This window comes from Capsicum annuum, chromosome 11, assembly GCF_002878395.1.
Source record: "Capsicum annuum cultivar UCD-10X-F1 chromosome 11, UCD10Xv1.1, whole genome shotgun sequence".
Taxonomy (NCBI): Eukaryota; Viridiplantae; Streptophyta; class Magnoliopsida; order Solanales; family Solanaceae; genus Capsicum; species Capsicum annuum.
In genome coordinates this window covers 95,102,868-95,121,864 of record NC_061121.1, presented here as the reverse complement: position 1 = coordinate 95,121,864, position 18,997 = coordinate 95,102,868, and positions in this window count along the sequence as shown.

The following is an 18,997-nucleotide window of genomic DNA, read 5'->3' as shown; positions in this document are numbered from 1 at the left end:
GTGTACATAGGAACAAGCTACCTCACTGAAGGCCTATTTAAAATGAATGTAATGAATGTTTAAATTAATAAAATTTCTATTTCTTCTTACTTACTTGAGTCTAATGATTTTTGGCATGAATGATTAGGACATGTCAATTACCAAACTTTGTGAAAGCTTATTAAATTAAAAGTTTTGCCTAACTTTAAGTGCAATAAATTAAAATGTTAAACGTGTGTGGAATCAAAGTATGCTAAGCATCCGTATAAGTTCATTGAAAGAAATTCCAATACCTTAGACTTAATCCACACTGATTTTGATGATTGAAGTCAACACCATAACGTGGTGGAAAAATATTTTATAACTTTTATTGACTATTAAACTAGGTACTGTTATGTCTATTTGCTAAATAGTAAGGATGAAACAGTAGATAAGTTTAGGAAATATAAAAATAAAGTTAAAAATCAGTTAGAGAAAAAGATTGAAACAATAAGAAGTGATAGGGGTGGAGAATATGAATCTCCCTTTGTGGAAATATGTGTCGAGAATGGAATTGACCATCATAATATGGTCTCGTATTTACCTCAATTTAATGGAATTGCGGAAAGGAAAAAGTGAACCTTAATGGAAATGATTAATGCCTTACCAATAAGTTCAGGTTTACCACAAAACTTTTGTAGGAAGCTATCCTTATAGCAAATCGAATACTTAATAGAGTACCCCATGGTAAGACACTATCATTTTCATATGAAAAATGGAAAGGAAGGAAACCTAATAGGAAATATTTCAAAGTGTGGGAGTGTCTAGCAAAAGTCCAAGTTCCTATGCCTAAAGGGGTGAAAATAGAATCTAAGACAGTGGACTGTGTGTTCATAGGATATGCTAAAAGTAGTAAAGCATGTTGTTTTTTTTTATAAATCTGAACATCCAGATATTAATGTAAATATGGTAATTGAGTCATATAATGCTGAATTCTTTGATCACATTTATCCGTATAAAATTAGACATGAATAGTCCAGTAGGGGGTCTAAACAACCTCGAGATGAACCAAGTGAGGATGTAAATAGTGATGAGAATCCAAGACACAGTACACATCAAAGAATGTTAACTTTTTTTGGATCATATTTCGTAACATTTCTCTAAGAAAATAAGTCTAAAATATTTAAAAGGTGATGTTGTCTTAGACTCATCCTTTTTGAAAGAGGCAGTCAATAGTGAGATTTATTCAATCTTAAGCAACCATACATGAGAGTTGATTGATCTTTCTTCAAGAATTAGGTTATAAATGGATCTTCAAAAGGAAAATAAAAGAGGATGGTATTCTTGATAAATAAAAGAAAAGACTTGTAGTAAAAGGCTTTAATTAGAAAGAAGGCCTTGATAACTTTAATACACACTCACTAGTAATAAGAATAATGTCAATTCAGATGTTAATTACCTTGCCAGCGGTATATAATCTTAAAATCCATCAAATGTCTATGAAAACAATATTTATAAATGGAGAATTGGAGAAAGTTATTTACATGGAACAACTCAAGGGTTTTGTGGTTCCCGGTAAATATAAAAAGGTGTGCAAACTTGTTAAGTCACTCTATGGACTAAAACAAACACCTAAACAGTGGCATGCAAATTTTTTCCAAATCATGTTAGCAAATGGGTTCAATATAAATAAATGTGATAAATATATTTACATTAAAGATACTCCAAATCACAAGGTCATTGTTTGTTTGTAAGTAGATGATATGTTAATCATTAATAGAGATATTTATAACATAAATGCTACAAAATGAATGCTTGAGAGAAAGATTTCTATGAAAGACCTTGGAGTTGTGGATGTGATCTTAAGAATAAGAATCCATATAACTTCACAAGGGTTGGCATTGTCACAATCTCATTACATCAAAAAGGTACTTGACAAATTCAAGTATTTGGAGTTTGGTATTTCCAAGACTCCATTGGACGTGAGCTTCACATAGTTTGATTATGCAAGAGTGTTGGGATGTTCAATGTATATAATGAATTGTAAATGACTAGACATTGCTTGTGTATGATATCTTGACCATCAGTAGCGATATTTCTAACAGAAATACTATGAAATGAATGCTTGAGAGCAAGTTTGACATGAAAGACCTTGGGGTTGCTAATGTAATCTTAGGAATAAGAATCTTTGAAAATCAACAACGGTTGGCATTGTCATAGTATCATTTGATTGAAAAGGTACTTGACAAGTTCAAGTATTTGGAATTCGGTATTTGATATTTCTATGACTCCATTAGATGTGAGGTTTGCACTTTAAAAGAATGAAGGTGAAAGTGACTCACAATTGGACTATGTAAGAGTGTTGGGATGTTTAATATATATCATAAATTTTACACAATCAGACATACAATGTGCTATTAGTAAGTTGAGTCGGTACATGAGTAATCCTAATAAAACTCATTAGATGGCAATGAAAAGAGTTTTAGGGTATCATAAATACACTCAAAACTATGCTTTACATTATAGTAAATATCCAATGGTATATGAAGTATATAGTAATGTAAATTGGATCACTAAATTGAATGAAGTAAAATCCATGAGTGGATACATATTTACTATAGGTGGAGGAGCAGTCTCTTGGAAATCATCCAAACAGATATGTATTGCTCTCTGTAAAATAGAGTCGAAATTTATCATAGCAGATAAACTCAATGAAGAAAAAGAATAGCTCCAGAACTTTTTGAAAGATATCCTTATTGGCCCAAATCATTACCACCCGTATGTATACACTGTGATAGTCAAGCGTCAATAGGTAGGTCAGGGAGCATGATGTAGAATGGTAAATCTCATCACATAAGATAGAGACATAATACCATTAGGGAACTTCTCTTTAATGGAATTATCACTGTTGACTATGTGAAGTCAAAGGATAATGTGTTGGATCCACTTAAAAATGGCCTACCTAGAGAGAAAGTTCAGAGAATATCCAAGGAAATGGGTTTACGGTCTAGGACAAGTCAGCATGGCGGTAAATCTACCTAGAAAATTAGAGATCCCACGAGCTAGGTTCAAGGGGATTAAACAAAGTTGTGTATGACAGGTTGAACATTGTCAATATACCCAACCCATTTTCATAATATAGACAATTTTAGTAAACAAGGATAAGACTTATGGTGTGAAGTTTTTTAATGATTATTTAAATTTGGCAGATTTGATCAAATAGTTTAATCTATATGATTGAACATTTAGAAATCACCTTTGTGTGGGCGAAGTGGAATCCGCTTCAAGGAGAATGTTAGTAAAGGCCTATTTTCTAAGATCTCATGAGACCAGGACATGTTCATGATTGAAACGAACAAATCTGTGAGAAACATAAATGATAAAAGGCTAATTTTGAGACATGTCTTGTCTAGGTGTACATTAAAGCTCAACGGCTCAAAGATATCAAATCAAACTATTGACCGAGTACATCTGATGCATGTTCAATACAGAAAGTTTAAAGAAAAACCACTTATCTGGATGCAATCAATCTATGCTTGCTGATGACATACTTGCCCATAATGTTTTATAAGGAATAGCCATTGCCATTCATGTGGGGGATTGTTGGGTTCATGTGGTGTACATAGAAAATAGAGGGACACAACTCTTTGAGTAAAAGACACACTATTTTGGGAAAAGGTATGATTCTTTGGAAGGTTGTGGTTGTTTGATAAAAACACACTGTTTTGAATGGACAGACACGACTATTCAGAAAATATAAACATTTATAATAAAGCATTGCCTCTTTTCCAAAGAGGCACTTCATGGCTATATAAACCTACACTTTTCCACAGGTTTAGTATGAAATTTCTGCATAAGAAAACCACTTTTCTCTTCTAAAAACTCCGTGTGATCATCTCCTAGTGAGAGAGTTTAAAGAAAATCAGAAATTTTGAGGTATCACTATGTTCTAGTTATGAAGTAATTTTATCCTAGGAGGAAAATTCCACAACCTCGGGTACTTTAGGGGAATTATTTCCTTAAGGACACTTTGTGAATTCGAAGGACTTGGCTTATTCTACTTCATCTTTTTTCTTTAAAATAAAATAACACAGTTCTTTGATAGTTCATATTGAACTTGTGTTGAAGGTGTTGAAAAACTTCATAAGTGTTCTTGATTTAATCTTGAACTTGTGTTAAAGTTGCTTTGACATAATAAAGATTGTGTACCTGAAAAATCAAGCACTACATAAAACTGTCTATCTCCTAAATTTCTACATTCTTTGATCATTAATTATAAAACTCCAGTTGAACATTTTTTTGGTAAGTCACCTAGGTACAATAATGTACATGTTTTTGGTTGTCCCTATTATCTTAATTTAGGTGACTATTGAAAAAAAAATGAACTCCACATTGAAAACATTGTGTTTTCATTGATTATTGATGATGATCAACTTACACGTCAATTTAGTGCAAGGCGATCATCGTAAATATATTTACCCAATTTTTGGAGTCGGGGTGAATCCACAGGGAACAATGTGAGCGGAGATTAAACTAGTTTAAAACTAAAGCTACAAGTTAAATTCAAACAAATGATAGGAAAAGATAAAATGTTTTTTTTATGATCAACAAATAATTGTTGGTCACTTTAGTTTCAGTGTTTGTAATCAAGAGATTATGGAAAACTAGAATTATGTTCAGTATGGGTTTTAGTACTTGATAGATTCTAACAGTGATTCAATATTTTCACAGTAGGTAGGACAACAAATTATCTTTATCAAATTTATGCCGAAATGTCTCTCGGCCTACTTAAGCATTTACTTACCTAATCCTCTCGGACTTAGGGAATTTATATATACTAACCAGACTTTACCTCAGGTTAATCAACCTTGTTACAACATCAATTATTAAATGGATGTTTAGTGTTTCCATGTTCCTATCAATAATTCACTTCCTACTATATTTGATTTCTTATATCAAGCAAATCAAAGTAGGTGCTATCTATCATTTGCAACCAATAGACAATAATTAAAATCTCAGAATTATCAAGGAGTCCTATTACCTTTAGAATCTTAAACACATAGCATCCTACAAGGACTTAACCCATAGATACCATAATTCGAGTTAAAGAGATTTAGCCACTCATAATATAATAAGCGAAACAACTAGATGTATTTATAATTTGAAAGATGAACTTACCACAAGATCACTATTAACTAGTGATTCTCCAATTAGATCACAACAGAAATCCCAAAATATTGAGGAAAATCTCTTCAAAGTTAACTATTTTTCAAGCCAAGAAACTAGAGAGAAAAGTAACACTATACGTGTGTCCCAAAATAGGTTCAGAATTGCTTTAGAAAACCCTAAACTATGTTATAAATAGTTCACCCTAATTATGGAAACAAAATCATAGAGTGCAGCAATTTCTCAGATTAGATGATGACATTCGTGACACATTATTAGGAGTTTGACGACTTATCACAAATGTTTTCAGCTCCTTCTTTGGTTTTAGCACTTCCTACTTAAGCATGACGATAAAACCTGATGACTTATTTTCTCTTTGATGAATTATCATAGAGATCATTAATTATTCAATTAAGCTCTCATGTTCTGCCTTAGGCTAACGACAAACCTGATGGCTTATCACACTTATGATAGCCTATTACTAAATGTCATTGCAACTTTCAGCTGAGGTCCACTATTTGTTGAAGGATGACACCGACTCTAATAGATTATCATAAGGTTGATGACTTATTAGGAATGTCTTCAACTATACTTCTCTTCTATTTGCTTCAGATTTCAACTCTTTTGCTTTTATTATTATTGGTTCTCTTATATCTTGGCTTCTATTGCAAAATCAAAGATAATACAATCAAAAATGACAAAAGTTGCTTAAGTCCTTACAATTATTCTCAGTTAAAAGCCTCAAATATGTTAGCATCTGCTCATACATCAACACCCTCAACCTAAAACAATTGCTCGTCCTCAAGCTACTCAAACACAACAAAAAAGATACAAAGTACATTTGGTAGTCAATTATCCATATTATCTTAAAACATCTTCACCATCTCCAAGGTCAGTTAATTCAAGAACAACTGTGTATATTATTGAAGAACAACAATACAATATACAAGAATCAAGATACGACATCAATTCAGAAACAACAACCATGCATGTACCAAGATTACACTATCCAAATATGTTAGCAACTGGCAACATAACCAGTGTGCTCTTACAACAAAGAGGTCCCTCCTCACTCATATATGAACTCAAGCATGTCAATGCGGGGATGGTCAAGAGACATTCACTCTCAAAAAGAAGTTCCAGTCAATCTATTCCAAATACCATAAGGTTGCCCTTATTTTCATTATCAAGGCTTTCAGATAGGTAAACTAGGATCACTATAGGTCTTCTCTTAGGCTTGTAATGTAGGCTAGGGGCTGTTATGATACTCGATGATATTTAATGTGACTAAGACTCCTTGATACTACACTAGCTTTTGGGGTTTCACTCATTAGCCTATTTCTATTCTTCTCTTTTCTTGATCACACTTATTCAGGATAGGTGCGGTTCTTTTCTACAATCACTTATTTTTTTCATAACTTTTCTTTTCTTGCTCTTTTCCACCACACCTAACTTTTTATTCTTTTCTTTTACTCTACTTTTCTTCATACTTATTGTACATCACGCACCCCTATGATAGCCACCCTAAACTTAGGCCATTTGCCAAAGTCAAGGTGCATAGTTTTCAAGGAGGACCAGGGATAAAACAGGTTTATTATGATTAAAAAATAGGATGGTGATAGGTACCATAAAAAGAAATAGGCTATTCAGGCTCAAAATCAGGATCAAGGGATATTATTCACACATGGAAGGTCATTTAGACTAAAAGTGTACTAATATCAACAATAACCTATGATCCTTTCCTAACCGTTATCCTACAACCAGGGCAAGACAGTGTAGGCAAGTTCTAGATTTAACACACAATGGGAACTAGGTAGTATCTCACACACACACGACACAAAGGTACATTACAAGCTACGACTTATCCAGTTCATGCAATTATTTAGCAATGGTTATCATGTCACTAGTAATAATGCTATAACAAGATGCACAGTGGTCACACATAAATCCATATCACACAGTTATAAAACAGACCTTTGGAGAGGTGTTTGAAAATCAACAACAATATGTCACGTGCCGTAGATAATTATTTTTTTCCCAATTAGCCATAACACATCACAAAATAAAACACAATATGCGTAAACATACCATCTCTACTAGGAACAAAACTCTGGGGAAAAGAGGCACAGCAACAAAAACCCCAAGAGGACATCAATACCCACAAGTAGCCCCTCCTGAACTTAAAATCATGCAATATCCCCAATGCGTCAAACCAAAACAAAAGACGTAGAAACATACCTGTGGCACCATGGGTGTGAAGATCTAATCTCAATCACATAATATGAATACAAAAAATAAAATACCTTGGGTTTCCTCCCAAGCAGTGCCTTATTTAATGTTGTAGCATGACCCAACTCAGTTTTTCCCTCCATATTGAGGACAGGAATTTCACCCCCAACTTAGAGTCCATCTTCTTGCCTAAATTATAGGGGATTGGTACAAAAATTAAGAAGTTGAGTAATGGATTGAGTATGGTAAACCACTTTTCCTTAAAGTGAGGTGTGTTTTTATATTTCTTATAACGTGTAAAATAAAGAATATAGGATTCTTGTTCCTCATCTTCACACTCTTCCACTATTTTAGATGATTCTATAGACAAGATAATATCTAAACATAATGTGGAAAAATGCTTCGAGTGAGGACCAACTAATTCTACTTCAAAATTTACACTATCTACTACACACTCACTTTTATTCACGTTTGCAATGTCAGTCTCAAGATCAAGATGATAATCGAGTGGTTGTGATTCTTGAGTTTTTTCCTCAAATTGGCTAATGTCCTCCTTATATTCTTTCTTGTTTATCCATTGTAAAAATGGTGGGAGTGGTAACTGCTTTAGCTCTGCCCACAACTGTTCTTGATTATCTAAAATTTATTTCATCAATTTGTTCGCTTGAATCATGACAGCACACATATCTTCAGTATAATCACTTTGACCACAAGCCAAACACCAAGTTATAGTAAATAGGACAGTACCTGCATCATATTGTGAAGGTCCAATCTATGCACTTTTAGGTAAATCTGGATAGAAAACCTCAAAATATGGTCCCCCATAATAATAACAAGAATTGTCATCACTCAAAAAATCATCTATCTAGGCCGACATCTCAAGAAAGGTGTGAGAAAAATAAAAATAAAAATAGAAGAAAACATAAAAAATAAACTAAAAAAATATTTACAAGTTTGAATTCAAGCGAGTAAACTAAAACTCCAAACCAACTCAATAAGCTAAATTATTCCTCGACAACGGCATTATTTTTTTTATAACGCTTAACTTACACGTTAATTTAGTGCAACACGGTCGTTGTAAATATATTTACCTAACTTTGGAGCAGGGTCAAATCCACAGAGAACAATGTGAGTGGTTATTGAACTAGTTTGAAAGTAAACCTACAAGTAAATTCAAACAAATGATATGAAAAGATAAAAGGGGGGTTCTTGATGATCAACAAATAATTGTTGGTCACTTTAGATGAAATGTTAGTAATCAAGAGTTTATGAAAAACTAGAATTATGTTCACTATGGGTTTTAGTACGTGACAGATGCTAATAGTGATTCAAGATTCTCACAGTAGGTAGGACAGCAAATTATCTTTATCAAATTTATGCCTGAATGTCTCTCGACCTACTTAAGCATTTAATTACCTAATCCTCTCAGAATTAGGGAATTTATATTTATTAATTAGACTTTACCTCAGGTTAATCAACCTTGTTACAGGGTCAACTATTAAATGGAATTTTAGTGTTTCCAAGTCCTTGTCAATATTTCACTTCCTACTATATTTGATTTCTTATCTCATGCAACTCAAAGTAGGTGCTATCTATCATTTGCAACTAATAGAAAATAATTAAAATCTCAAAATTATCAAGGATTCCTATTACCTTTAGAATCTTAAATACATAGCATCTTACCAAGACTTAACCCATACATCCCATAATTTGGGTTAAATAGATTTAGCCACTCATAATGTAATAATCGAAACAACTAAATGTATTCATAATTTGAAAGATAAACTTACCACATGATGAATAGTAACTAGTGATTCTTAGATTAGATTACAATAGAAATTCAAAAATATTAATGAAAATCTCTTCAAAGTTAACTGTTTTTCAAGCCAAGAAACTAGAGAGAAAAGTAATAATATATGTGTGTCCCAAAATAGGTTCGAAATATCTTTTAAAAACCCTAAAATATGCTTTAAATAGTTCACCCTAATTATGGAAATAAAATGACAGAGTTCAGCAATTTCTCAGATTAGATAATGACATTCGTGACACCTTATCAGGAGTCTGACGACTTATCACAAATGTCGTCAGCTCCTTATTCAGTTTTTGCATTTCCTGATTAAGGCTAACAATGAAACCTAACGAATTATCAACTCTTTGATGACTTATCACAGATATCATCAATTATTCAGTTCACTTCTCATGTTCTACCATAGGCTAAGGACAAAACTGATGGCTTATCACACGTATGACGGTTGTAATACCTCGTATGTTTCTAAGCTAGGAAGTGAAAAAGTATTACTACGTATGAAATCTCCAATCCTATGATTCATACTTGAGTACATGACTTACAATGAATATCCTAGTGATAGGATAGTTTATGAAGCGTTAAGCATGTTCATATGAGTCACTTAAGGTAATGCAAGCTAAGAGTTTTTGAATCCATCAAGTTTGAGTGTTTGATTTTGTAAGGGTCATCTTTGAACGAGTATAACTCAATGTTAATATGGTATTTTGGCTTATTTAGACCCAGTAAATTGTATAGAATCAAATTAGCTTTCCAACGATACCAAATTTACCTTAATCCAATACCCGAGCAAAAAGTTATGCCCATTTTTGTGAGACACAGTAAGCATAGGCAATTGCTTAGGCGCCGCCTAACACAGGCATAGGCGATTGGTTAGGCGTCACCCAACCCAGGCATAGGCGATCACTTGGGCGCCGCCTAAGTAATTTCCAGGTGTCAAAAACACTCCGTCTTGAGTTATTTTAAAGTTAATTAAGTATTTAAATACTCCTTACACGTCCCTAAACCTAACCCTACGGTATATATATCTTCTAAACATATTACAACCCTATTTTCATCTCAAAGCTCATCATCCAAGAGTAATAAAGGAGAAAAACAACTAGGGTTGCATAATTAAGCATGAAGATCCAATTTCAAGGAAATTCCTCCTTCAATCATCAAGAATCTTCCTTCTAAGGTATGCGTAGTGTTCATCTATGGATTCAATTCATTCATAGAGTGCAAGAATCGATCTTTAAAATACAAAATCTTGGTTGATTATGATGGTATGATCATACCCATGTTGATGCTAGATTGTTTTCCTCTTTTTCATTATAAAGTATGATTTCTATAGTGTTGGGTGTTGATGATCATGTTGTTGATATTGGGTGATTCCCAAGATAGAATCTTAATATATTTTTTTGTGAATTCATGATATCATATGAGTTGGAAACATATAAATTTGGTTGTTCATGATGTATAATTTGATGAATTCACCTATGCTTAAGATGTCCATGTAAGGTGTTTCATAAAATGCCTAATGAACTAGAAATCATGCAATATAGCTAAATTGTGACTAAGTGAAGGATTCATGATATGCCCTTAAGTTCCAATAACTTCTATGTTGTTAGTGTTTCTTTTAAATGTTTTTGGAATACTCATGAACTTATTGTATGAGATTATACTATGTTTACTTGCAAATCCTACTTTTGAACAAGATGTATGATAATCATGCATTCCACATGAACTTCCACGCTATTAGTATGTGTTGCCAATATTATTATGCAACGAACATGATATTACAATTGTACAAGTACTTCCATGTGATATGAAATCCTTTCCATGCAATACATTGTTGATAACCATGCTTAGTTTGTGATCCCTACTTATAATATTATAAATTATGGACTCTACTCTTATGATCAAGTCAGTTATGTGTGTTAGTTTTCTTCCATCGAGTCCTGGGGTACTTGTACCCAAAAACTATAGCTTTGTGCCTAGATATATGTCATGTTTCATGATATCCGAACTCAAGCTATGATTCCATAGACTTCAGTCAGTCATGTGACTCTGGAAAACCTTATGATCTTAGTCAGTTATCAGATATCAATAACATTTTTCCAGTCAATAGAATTCAGTAAGATTAAGTCATGCACAGTCAGTTATTCATGTCTTGTCCCTCTAGATGGGAGTAGGGGTTAGCACCAAGTGAACCCAAGGATATGAACTCACCCACAAATTCAGGGGGTGATTCTTAGTAGCAATCATTGTGTTCCAGAACTACGTAGACAACATAGGTTGAGACATCTTAACCTGTCACCTCAGGGTTGATGAGCTAGCTTAACCCGTCAGTTTAGGGTACCCACCGTTCTCATTGAGTACACTCCAGAGAAGGGTCACTCACAACTGTCCTTACTAGTGGTGCGGTATTGACACCCCTCCAGTCGGGGCAAAGATTAGACCCCAGCTTAGCCATAACAATATACATGGGGCATGTTAGTTAAATACTACTTTCCCGTATTTCAGTAATAGTCTCAGTGAAAGAAATCAGATAAATCTTTAGATTTTAGTATATACAGGACTGTCAGATACAGTCATCTATGTTATAAGTTTTAGTATCAGTCTCAGTAAAAGAACTCAGGGCGTTCTTCAGATTTTAGTATATACAGGACTGTTAGATATAGTCGTCTATGTTATTAGTTTCAGTATCAGTCTTGATAGTTATCAGTAAACCATGTATTACCTTACAAGTCATGCTATCACGTATTCATGGTCCCAGTTCTATATATGTGTGTTTGCACTCCTATATTCATATTAGTCAGTCAGTGTTGTTCATGCATGAAACCTTTTATGTTCATCCTACCTTTCTCGTATACTCAGTACCCTAGTTGTACTGACGCATTTGTGCTATGCTGCTTTCTTTTAATATTACACCATAGGTTCCGAGATATGAGCTCCAGCCCACCAATAGCAGTAGCGTTCCAGTCGCAGAGACACAGTGATTCCTTATTGATTCGAGGGCATTATGATCTGATTCATTTATTTATATCTTCAGTTCAGTGTTACAGAGTTATTTGGAGACATGGTCCTTCAACTCCTTATTCAGATAGTTTAGAGGCTTTCGGATTTACTTTCAATTTTACATTCAAATTTAGTTGGTTTAGGTATTTTCACCCACATATTTGTGTTTAGTTGAACCTTATTGCCTTACAATTCCATGTATTCCATATTATAATATCGTGATTTGCAGTATACAAGTACAAATATCAGTCATGGGTTAACTTGTGGTCCCTTGGGGTCATGAGCATTGTGTAGCATTTCGGTTCATCAAATTAAGGTGTTACAAACTTTGTATCAGAGCCTAAGGTTCAATAGAGTCCTAGGAAGTCATAAATTAGCATCTAGTAGTGTCTTGTACATAGGTGTGTTGTGCGCCACATTTATGTGCGGGAGGCTATAAGATGTTTTAGGAACACTCTCCTTTCTTCATTATTCATGTCATGCTAGTGAGCATAATCACAAGTTAAACTATCAGTCTAATCCATTCTTCTCTTATTCCAGACCATGGTCCCAAAGAGAAGAAACCAGCCACTCCTCAGCCCGAAGATCCTTTGGGCGAATATATTTCCCATGCGGAGTTTAGAGCCACATTTACCACATTTACTCAGTCCATGGCTGCATGAAATAAATGGACACCAGTCATTTTTGCTAATCCAGTGGCTACTCCCAAAGCATCTAGGGTAAGGGACTTCACTCGGATGAACCCTCTATCTTTCCATTGGTCTAAGTCTGATGAGGAACCTCAGGATTTCATTGACCAAATCCAGAGAGTCATTGACATCATGGGTGATACTTTTATTGAGAGTGCTGAGTTAGCCGCCTACCAGTTATAGGATATTTCTCATGATTGGTACAAATAGTAGAAGTCTGAGAGGTTAGATGATAAAGGCCCTATCGAGAGGGAGGAATTTGTCACGACCTTCTTAGATAAATTCTTTCCCCAAGAGCCGAGGGAAGGAAAAGTTCTTGAGTTCATCAACCTCAGGTAGGGGAATATGACGGTTAGGGAGTATTCTCTCAGATTTAATTAGCTAGCCAGGTATGCTCCTCATGTGGTTACAGAAAATAGAGCTAAGATGAGTAAGTTCGTGTTAGGGGTCAACGATAGCGTGGTAAATGAGTATAGGTCTGCAATGCTGATCGGTGATATGACCTTAGTAAGACTCATGACCCATGCCCAACAAGTAGAAGAGTAGAAGTTTAAGACTAGGGAGAGGCAAAAGAAAAGAGCAAGGTCAGGTAATTTTAACTTTGCTCACCCCAAGTGAGATAGAGGAAACCATTCATAGTTTCTCTCCAAGTCAGCTGTTCCAGCTCCTTTGTCTGCCAGATCTCTAATGCTGAAGTTCAGAGACGGCAATAGAAACAAAGCGATAGGCTCTAAATCTTAGGGCAGTGTTAGTAGTGCTCGAACAAATCCTCTTTGTCAGACTTGTGGTAAGAACCACAAGGGCATTTGTAGAGTCGGTAGTGATGTCCTTTTTAGTTGTGGCAGGCCAGGCCATAGGATTAGGTAGTGTCTGCAGTCAAGTCTTCAGGGTCAGCAAAATTATTCTAAAGCTCAGTCCAATTGGCCGAACCAGCAGGGTGCCACTTCCAGTGCTACCAGTGGGCAACACCCAAACATACTCTATGCTCTTCAGTTCCGACAGGATTAGGAAAATTCTCCTAATGTCGTTACTGGTACGTTACAGATTTTCCATGTTAATTTTTATGCTTTGCTAGACCCAAGTGCATCTTTGCCTTCTGTTACTCCATACATTGCAGGCGATTTAGGAATTAGTCCCGAAGTCCTAGCAGAGCCCTTCTCAGTATCTACCCCAGTGGGTAAAACCATCATAGCCCGGTGGGTATACAGGAACTACCCGGTTATGATATCTCAGAAATCCACATCAGTAGATTTAGTGGAGTTAGAGATGACTGATTTTGATATCACTCTTGGCATAGATTGGCTTTATTCCTACTATGCCACAGTCGACTGTAGAAATATGATAGTTCAGTTTTAGTTCCCGAATGAGCCCATCCTAGAGTGGAAGGGTAGTATTTCAGCATTTAGGGGTCAACTTGTTTCCTACATTTGGGCAAGTGAAATGATTTCTAAGGGGGGTGTGTATTATCTCATGTATGTTAAATATTCCAGTTATGAATATCATAGCCTCGAAACAGTCCCTGTTGTTAATGAATACTCAAATGTCCTTCCCAAAGTCTTCCAAGCATTACTCCCGAAAAGGAAATAGACTTTGGCATAGACCTTCTTTCGGATAATCAACCTATTTCTATTCTGCCATACAGAATAGCATAAGCAGAACTCAAGGAACTGAAAGATCAGTTGAAGGATCTCTTAGATAAGGGAGTCATCAGATCCAGCATTTCCTCATGGGGTGCGCTAGTGTTATTCGTGCGCAAAAAAGATGGTTCTCTCAGGATGTGTATTGCTTACCGTTAACTCAACAAGGTCACGGTCAAGAATAGATATCCTCTTTCCAGGATTAATGATCTATTCGACCAACTTTAGGGTGCCAGTTACTTCTCCAAGATAGACCTCAGATCAGGCTATCGTTAGCTTAGAGTTAGAGAATGTGACATTCCAAAGATAGCTTTCCATACTCGGTATGGTCACTTCAAATTTTTAGTTATGTCATTTGGTCTTACCAATTGCCCTGTAGCTTTTATGGATTTGATGAATCATGTGTTCAAGAAGTACTTGAACATGTTTGTCATAGTCTTCATAGATAATATTCTAGTTTATTCTCGCACAGAGCGTGATCATACAGACCATCTTAGGATTGTTCTTCAGACTCTCAGGGATCACCAGTTATTCACTAAGTTCAGCAAATTCGAATTTCAGCTAAGATCAGTAGCATTCCTTGGCCATATTATTTCTGGTGATGGCATTAGAGTAGATCCTTAGAAAACCAAGGCAGTAAGAAACTAGCCTAGACCCGTATCTCCATTAGATATTTGGAGTTTCTTGGGTTTGGCTGGTTATTACAGACGGTTATTGCATCTCGCATGTCTAGATTCACTCAGAAGAAGATTAAGTTTCAGTGGTCAAATTCATGGGAGAAGATCTTTCAAGAGTTAAAGACTCAACTCACCTCAGCTCCAGTTCTATCTATTCCAGATAGTTCAGACGGTTTTGTAGTCTATTGTGATGCATCCAGAGTGGGTTTAGGTTGTATTCTCATGCAGCATGGTAAGGTCATAGCCTACGCCTCCAGATAGATAAAGCCACATGAGAAGAATTATCCTTCTCATGATCTTGAGTTAGTAGCGGTAGTTTTTGCCTTGAAGATTTGGAGGCATTATCTCTATGGAGTTCATGTAGATTTCTTCACAGACCATAAAAGACTGCAGTATGTCTTTTCCCAAAAAGATCTCAAACTTTTCTAGAGAAGGTGGTTAGAGCTCTTGAAGGATTACAACATAAGTGTTCTTTATCATCCGGGCAAGGCCAATATTGTGGCCGATGCTCTCAGTCGACTCTCCATGGGTAGTATTTCTCACGTTGAGGATTGTAAGAGAAAGATCGCTCAGGAGGTCCATCAGCTTGCCAGAGTAGGCATTCGCTTAGTCGATTCTTCAGAGGGTGGTGTATGTGTTCATAGTAGTTCAGAATCATCTCTAGTTTCCAAGGTGAAAGAGAAATAAGATAGGGATCCTAGCCTTGTCAAGCTCAAAAAGTCAGTTCAGAATCAGAAAGTCGAGGTTTTCTCCAAAGGGGGAGATGGTGTTCTTCATTTTCAGGGTTGTCTATGTGTTCCAGGTGTAGATGAATTGAGGTAGCGAATTCTTCTAGAAGCACATAGTGTGTGATACTCTATTCATCTAGGGGCCACTAAGATGTACCGCGACATACGGGAGATCTATTGGTGGAGTGGGATGAAGAGAGATGTTGCAGAGTTTGTGGCTAAGTGCTCTACATATCAGTAGGTTAAGGTAGAGCATCAAAAACCTGGTGGTTCCATGCAAGAGTTCACCATTCCTACTTGGAAGTGGGAAGAAGTTAACATGGACTTCGTGATGGGTTTGCCTAGAACTCGTCATCGGCATGATTCAGTCTGGATCATTATAGATAGAATGACCAAGTCAACTCATTTCCTTCCTATTCGTACTTCTTATTCCTCCGAGGATTATGCCAAACTCTATATCAGGGAGTTAGTCAGATTACACAGTGTTCCACTCTCTATCATCTTAGAAAGAGGTACCCAGTTCACTTCTTACTTTTGGAAAGCCTTCCAAAAGGGTCTCGGTACGCAAGTCCATCTCAGCATAGAATTTCATCCTCAGACAGATGGTCAAGCAGTGAGGACCATTCAGACTCTTGAAGATATGCTAAGGATGTGTGCAATTGACTTCAAGGGAACTTGGGATGACCACTTGCCTTTGATTGAGTTTGCATACAAAAATAGCTATCATTCTAGTATTCAGATGTCTCCATTTGAATCTCTTTATGGTAGGAGATGTAGATCTCCAATTGGTTGGTTCGAAGTTAGTGAGGCCTCAGTCATAGGACCTGACTTTGTATTCGACATCTTAGAGAAATTTCAGTTGATCATAGAGAGACTACAGGCTGCCCAGAGCTGACAGAAGTCCCATGCAGATGTTCATAGAAAGGATCTCGAGTTCGAGTTCAATGACTATGTCTATCTTAAGATCTCTCCCATGAAAGGAGTGAAGAGGTTCAACAAGAAAGGGAAACTCAGTCCCCGGTATGTCGGTCCCTTTAGAATTCTTTGTCATTTCAGCAAGGTAGCTTATGAGCTTGAGTTGCCTTTAAATCTAGCCTCAGTCCATCTAGTCTTCCATGTCTATTTGCTAAAGAAGTGCATAGGTGACCCAGCAGTTGTTGTCCTTATTCAGAGTATGGACATTCAGAACAACCTCTCTTATGAAGAGATTCTAGTCGAAATCTTAGATTATCAGACTCGTAGATTGAGAAACAAAGAAGTCCCTCTAGTAAAGTTTCTTTGGAGAAATCAGTCTCATGAGGGAGCTACTTGGGAAGCAGAAGCAGAAATGCGTACCAAGTATCCTCACCTCTTCCCCGCTAATTCAGATCAAGCTCAAGGTAATAGTTATCCTTAAGCTTATTCAGTTTTATGTTCATGTTTCCAGTATAAACTTGGTACCTATTAATCATTTCATACTCAGTCATGTATTCATGTGTCAGTTGTCTGTGCAACAGATATGCACGAGTTCAGTATGTTTAGCATGTCAGTTATAAGATCAAGTTGCAGTTCTTCATGTTCAGTTCACGTTCTATTGTGTTGTATCCCTTCTCAGTAAATTCTCATTCGAGGACGAATGTTCCTAATGGGGAGATATTGTAATACCCGACATGTTTCTAAGCTAGGAAGTGAATAAGTATTCCTATGTATGAAATCTCCTATCCTGTGATTCATACTTGATTACATGACTTACAATGAAAGTCCTAGTTATAGGATAGCTTATGATGCATTAAGCATGTTCATATGAGTCACTTAAGGTAATGCAAGCTAAGAGTTTTTGAATCCATCAAGTTTGAGTGTTTAATTTTGAAAGGGTCATCTTTGAACGAGTATAAATCGATGTTAATATGGTATTTTGGCTGATTTATACCCACCAAATTGTACAGAATCTAATTAGCTTTCCAACAATACAAAATTCGCCTTAATCAAATACCCAAGTAAAAAGTTATACCCATTTTCGTGAGAGACAGTAAGCATAGGCGATTGGTTAGGTGCCGCCTAACCCAGGCATAGGCGATCACTTGGGCGCCTCCTAAGTAAATTCCAGGTGTCAAAAACACTCTGTCTTGAGTTATTTTAAAGGTAATTAAGTCTTGAAATACTCCTTACACATCCCTAAACTCAACCCTATGATATATATATCTTCTAAACATATTACAACCCTATTTTCATCTCAAAGCTCATCATCCAAGAGTACTAAAGGATTAAAACAACTAGGGTTGCATAATTAAGCTTGAAGATCCGATTTCAAGGAAATTCCTCCGTCAATCATCAAGAATCTTCCTTCTAAGGTATGTGTAGTGTTCATCTATGGATTCAATTCGTTCATAGAGTTCCAGAATCAATATTTAAAATACAAAAGTTTGGTTGATTGTGGTGATATGATCATACCCATGTTGATGCTTGATTGTTTTCCTCTTTTCCATGATAAAGTATGATTTCTATATTGTTGGGTGTTGATGATCATGTTGTTGATATTGGGTGACTCCCAAGATGGAATCTTTATATGTTTTTTTGTGAATTCATGATATCATATGAGTTGGAAACATGTAAATTTGGTTGTTCATGATGTATAATTTGACGAATTCACCTATGCTTAAGAGGTGCATGTAAGGTGTTTGATAAAATGTTAAGGAACTAGAAATCATGCAATATAGCTAAATTGTGACTAAGTGAAGGATTCATGATATGCCCTTACGTTCCAATGACTTCTATTTTGTTAATGTGCCTTGTAAATGTTGTTGGAATACTTATGAACTATTCTTATGAGATTCTGCTATGTTTACTTACAAATCCTACTTATGAATAAGATGTATGATAACCATGCAATCCATATGAACTTCCATGCTATTAGTATGTGTTGCCAATATGATTATGCAACGAATATGATATTAAGATTGTGGAAGTACTTCCATGTGATATGAAATCCTTTCCATGCAATACATTGTTGATAACCATGCTTAGTATGAGATCCCTACTTATGATATTATAAATTATGGACTCTACTCTAATGATCAAGTCAGTCATGTGTGTCAGTTTTCTTCCATCGAGTCCTGGGTACAAGTACCCC